A 6000-nucleotide genomic window follows, 5' to 3' on the forward strand; every position below is an offset into this window, starting at 1 on the left:
GCACCCACATGTGACGCGGCAGGCTTTATGTCGGGAATTGGCTTAAATTGCTGCATTGGTTCCGACTTTATGCTGCTTGTCGCATTTAATTTGTATTGTAGAAACTTCTTGACCATCGGATCCAAAGGTTTCTCGATTTTTTCGGGCGTAGTTACATTGCACGGCGGTATAACCTCACTTTTTCTTTGTTCTTGCTCGCGCGCCATGTGTTCCGCGTGCTCCCGACGTACCTTCGCACTACGCGTTTCCATTTTTGAAGGCGTTCGGTGTATCGGCATTATCCGGTTCGAAGACCACTTTGTTAATGGTAGGCACTGGCGCGAGGAATGAAAAGCAGGAGTAAACTTGACAATGAAACTTTTATTTTAACTTTCGGACAGGGTCGAGTTAAACCGATCGCGTCTAGCAGCGGACTGCCGCCGGCGCATAGCAACGTAGTGCACATTACTTGCATAACATGTCATACAATTTTGAACCTTAAGTATTAGTAACTAAGTATGTATTTAACATGGCAACTTTTCCTTAAAAATAAACTTTAACTAGTTACATATGTACCTATAGTGAGCGCATCGCTAACAGTAGGTAAGGTCAAGTGTAAGCAAATTCGAAGACCGTGCTTCGCATAAGTCGGGAGGCCAAGCCAACCATGGTCCAAGTGTAAGCGAAGACCTTACGTCTACGTCACATAGGCAGTATTCCGCACAGGATTTTGCAACCTCTAGAGCTTTCCTGCGAAGCTCATTCATGTGAGGGCAAAGGCCGAGCTTCAGTAGGGGCTTAGCCATTGGCCATTGGTTTTTGTCAGAACAGTACTAATGGCCACAAATGTCTTAAATAGCAAATTATTGTTGACGAAAACGGGACTTAATAGGGTAAGTTTTAAAATTACCTCTGACCAGACGTTTCAAGGACGGCGTTGTCCCCATGGTCTCGGAGAAGACTGTGTAAAGTCGACATCATTATTTTGACGTTGGAGGTAATTTTAGAACTTAATCAAACGCGAATAAATCCCGTTTTCTTAAATGATAATGTGTCACAATTAGGCCAATACAATTAGATTTTTTCGACCTAAAAATACATGTTTCATAAGAGTTTGCTCCATTCCAGGAGGTGTGCATAAATGTTTCCTCTTTTTCAGTTTTTTTGCTTGTAAATCGAAAACGGTACGTCCGACGGAAAATCTGTTCTAATTATGAGTATTATTAAAATTGATATCCGAGGATCCGAAATGTAATTTCATAGTTAAATTACATTTCTTGCAATAAAATATATTGATTGATTGATTGATTTAAGGTACCTTAATATGTATTCGTAGTACCTAAATTGTAAAAAAAAGGTCGACATTTTTTATTTTTTGGTAAAATCATGTTAATAATCCGAAAACGCTTTCTTACCAGTGTCTGATCCACCAAGTGCTATTGTAATTGATAGTGGGTTCCTTCTACATCGAGTGGTTTGGCAATCCAAAGGAAAAAAATATCTCCTAAGGATCCCAAAATGTATGCACACCTCCTGGGATAGAGCAAACTGGGATTACACGCATTGAGGACCAAATAAATGTATTACTTAAAACAATTTCCAGCTTGCTGGGAATTAATTCCTCAAAACGCTATTTTTGGATCTAATTTGATTGGCCTAAATCGTGAAGGTTTAAATCAGTGTTTTTAAAGGCAAAGTCTGGGGCTGAATGTGCGGAGCGTTCGATCAGCGCTTACGGATGAGGCCAAAGGTCGAGCTGGAAGAAAGCAAGGCTTGAATTTGACTAATGGCGAGGTATGAATAGCTGGACGTCCGGAGCGTTCGATCGCGGCGCGTTATCATATAATACAACTAATGGCGAGGTGTGAGCTAGGCAGCCCAGCTGCGAAAGAGGACAACATGGATTTGGATCCATGGCCAAGCGAAAGCGGGGCAGTTTGCATAAAGTAGAAGGCCTGGCGTCGCATAAGACCTAACGCCGAACTGCAAAAGAGTGGCTTGAAATCGAACCTATGTAATCACGGTTCTACTACTGCTCGGCCTTTGCCTTAACTCGAAAGCGCAACTTGATAAGATGCTTTTGTTTTTCGGCCTTCGCAGGGCCCTTTATTACACTTTGACAATTAGGTCGCAGGATCGCGGCTCTGCAGCAACTCGGCCTGGCCGACACATCTAGAGACCAAAATACGCTACAAAATCGGTAATCTACGTGGAGAAAATCGGTTGGCCACAAGCCCGACGCTAAGATTTTTTTGGCCATGAGATTTGATGGCCTCCGCGTAAGGTTGGAGATGTGCTTACGTGTCCTCACTCTCTTACGACCCTTCGTTATTAGATGGGTACACACGTATCAAAAAGTTTCGTGTACATAATAAGTACTACACTACGACTGCGATGCTGATGCAGCCTGCGCGTTTTTTTTTCCTATGATTTTGGTGCCCCCCTAGACGTGGTGCCCTAAGCAAGTGCTTATTTTGCTTAATGGTTAATCCGGCACTGGGGATATAACATTCTTATCTTGATTCCAATAAACAGAGAGCGTTTTAAATTGATTTTAATGACCAGTCTGTAGATAAATAGTGTTCATTACATGCCGTCGAATTTCACTTTATGGGACGTATTTTTTAACCTGTGATAGCATCAATCTGGTTTTATCCTCAACTTAAACTCATTCTGCACTCGATTTCAATTTAAAACACACCTTTTCTTTGAATATCCAGAACAAATTAATGTATTTTATGAAACACGAGTCGTCTCGCAACTAAAATGACATTTAAAACCATTATGTCAACTATCACACGTTTTTGCGTTTAGATATTTCCACCTTTTTATTGTTATAAATATATTTTTAATAATTTACATTACTTTTTTACTCAAATTCTTTAACAATCAAACATAAATTCGTGAAATACGGACAATTTCCAAAAAGCGCCGCCATATTTATCGAACGACTTTGCTGTTAACCAGTGGTCTACCACCGGTTAAGGGCAGCGTAACTTTTTAACGGACACATAGCGTGGTGCAACGCAAATATGCAGTTAGCATTCGCTAGCGCCATTTTTACACATGATCAGTACATCAAATGGGCATGGTGCAACTGGCCCTTAATAACATGATTCAGATATCGGACTGATTTGAACTTTCACGATTTTACAAATTGTTAAATTATAGAAACGGGACATAACGGGACTTTTTCGGGGATTTTTTAGTTAGAGAACATGATTTGTGTGATCCTGAATATTTAAAGAGCGAGATGTCGCACATTCAGGAGGAATTAAGAAGGAACGGATATTAGGTAAATAAGTGGCAACCCAGACGGAAAGCAAGAGAGTGATTATATGCTCTTTGAGCAAGAGGGAAAAGTCCTGATGTCTCCAGACAACCGGCACTTCTCATGACAATGGATAAAGTAATGGTAACGGATAAAGTTGGAACATTACCCATTTTTAATCATTCCGTAAGCACCGTTTCGAGGATAAAAACTATTCTTTATCCTTCCCCACAACTCAAATACGCCATACCAAATTTCATCAAATCGATTAATGATTCCCCATACAAACATCCACCCCCCTTTTAAACCCCTTAAGAACAAAAAATCACTCGGATTTCTGGGATAAAAACTATCCTATTTCCTTCCAGGACTATCTATATACCAGATTTCAACTAAATCGGTTCAGCGGTTTAAGCGTCAAGCGTCAACAGACAGACAAACAGACAATCTTTCAACTCTTGTTTGGGCTCACTTTTATATTTGCCAAGAAAAGGGCTAATAAAGAAATTATTTCAACAATCATTCAGTTGAACAGCAGGCACTTAGCTCCTTTTTTGTAAGTCAGTTAATAAAACATGGGTTTAAAAAAAATATCCAGACAGTTCAAAGAAGTTAACTCGTTAAAGCAACTGCAAGAACCAAATTTAAAGTTAGGGCGTCGTCAAAGCTTAAAGTTGAGAGAAAGTTAATTTACAATCTGATGGCTACCTCACTGTGATAATAAATAAACTTGTTATCATCGGATCCTTGTAACACTTAATGTAAAAGTTATTTTTTAATGGCTGGTGAAAAAGTAGGTATTTATTTTTCATATCCCATGAATTGGCGAATGTATTATGCCCTATATTTTTTTTTTTTATTATTTTTTTTTTTTTTTTTTATTTATTCATTTTAATTAACACAGTATAACAGTTAAAACTAAAGCACTGTGAAATTACATATTGAACCTAGACAATCTAGACATGTATAATTGGAAAGAGTTGACATGAAACATCAAAATACTAATTAGAATACAGGTGACACTTATAACACAGAGGAGGGACGAATATCCATCATCTCGCTGAACCTCAGACATTCATCACGCACTGACATCCATCTACTTGCAAACACATCACATTCAGGCGCTGATGCGAGGAGTGAATTCAAGCTGCGTAAAGCTCGAACAAAAGGAGCGTTCCTGCGCGACACAGTTCGGGAACCCGGCACAGATAAAAGACAGCGATTACGAGGCCGAAACTCAAATCTAGAAGGTGTTGGGACAAACAGACGCACTACTTGTGTTGTTAACTCGACACAGTCAGAGTCACCGCGTAAGATATTACAGATTGTAGTGAGAAGTGCTGAGCTGCGTCTTACCTCTAGGGAGTTAAATCCCATCATTCCCAACAAAAACTTGGTAGGATAAAGGAATGGGTAATACCCGTACATTTTTTTGTATAGGAAGCGCAAGAACACTTTCTGTACTTTTTCCAGTTGTAAGACATATGTTGTCTCGTAGGGACACCAAACGACAGAGGCCGTCTCAAGCTTACTCCTCACTAAGGCATTGTAGAGCAGTTTTATTGTTCTTGAGTCAGTAAAATCCCTGGCATTTCGAATGACAAATCCCAACCTCTTGTAACAATTACGGGTCAATGCATTCAGGTGCTCATGGAAATTGAGACGAGAGTCTAGAATGACACCGAGATCACGGATGGAGCTAACACGAACTATTGCGTCTGAACCCAAAATATATGTGTAGTTAAGTGGATATCTCCGTATAACAATCGTAATAGACATTCGGAATCGCACAAAATTGTTAACCGCATTATTTCGTAAGAATTAGAAATAGAGGTGTATTGTTAAAGAAAACTTACCTAGTAGCCACGTAAATTTACTGCCATCTCTCGACACATGATTAAAACTTTTAGAACGCCATTTGACTTTGATCTTTATTCTTTCACTGATAATTATGTATTGTGTTAAATTTGTTAAATATCAAAAAAGTGGCGCCATCTTACCGGGCACAACCTAAAGGTTATGGCGCCATCGCTCGAAACAATGCTGCCATACATATGTCCTTTGATATATTAGATTTGATATATTTGATATATCCTGGACACGGCGCGTATAGTACATCGGTTCCTCTCTCTGCAGCCCTGACCACCGGCAGCTTGGGCCCCGCCCCGCTGCCGGCGGCACCCTAGGTTAGGTTTTTTATAATGTGTTTATATGTTTTTGTATTGTTTTGTAAGTGTTTTTATATTTTACTTTTATATTCATATTGTAAAAAACCTAAACTAAGACCCAAAATAATAAAAACGAATATAAAAGATATTGAATTTTAATTTGACATTAATACCGGTGCTATGGTATCCCAATTATTATAGTTACGAGGTAGATGCGTCGCCAAGGGTCAAGTAATATTATTTTATTTAAAAGAAAGCCTATAAAGTGCCCCGGTGCTGGGAATAAGGCCTCCCCTTCCAATCTCTCCGATTGAGTGAATTAGCCGTCCAGTTGCTGAAAAATGCATCCTTCTCTTTTCAGCAAATAAATAGTATACGGTGTGTAAATCTAATACGGGTGATAAGTTGAACCTGATATATAGTTTATCCGTGTAACCATTAACTAAGGAGTTTTTCTTTTTAATAATTACTAATTTATGACCCCGTAATATTTTATGTAAAACCAACCAACAACGTACTGCAAACATTACGAGACATGACATGAAATTATGAGATCTGAGCTTTTTATAGTAACTGCCAACA

Source organism: Cydia pomonella, chromosome 8 (assembly GCF_033807575.1).
Source record: "Cydia pomonella isolate Wapato2018A chromosome 8, ilCydPomo1, whole genome shotgun sequence".
In the NCBI taxonomy this organism is placed as follows: Eukaryota; Metazoa; Arthropoda; class Insecta; order Lepidoptera; family Tortricidae; genus Cydia; species Cydia pomonella.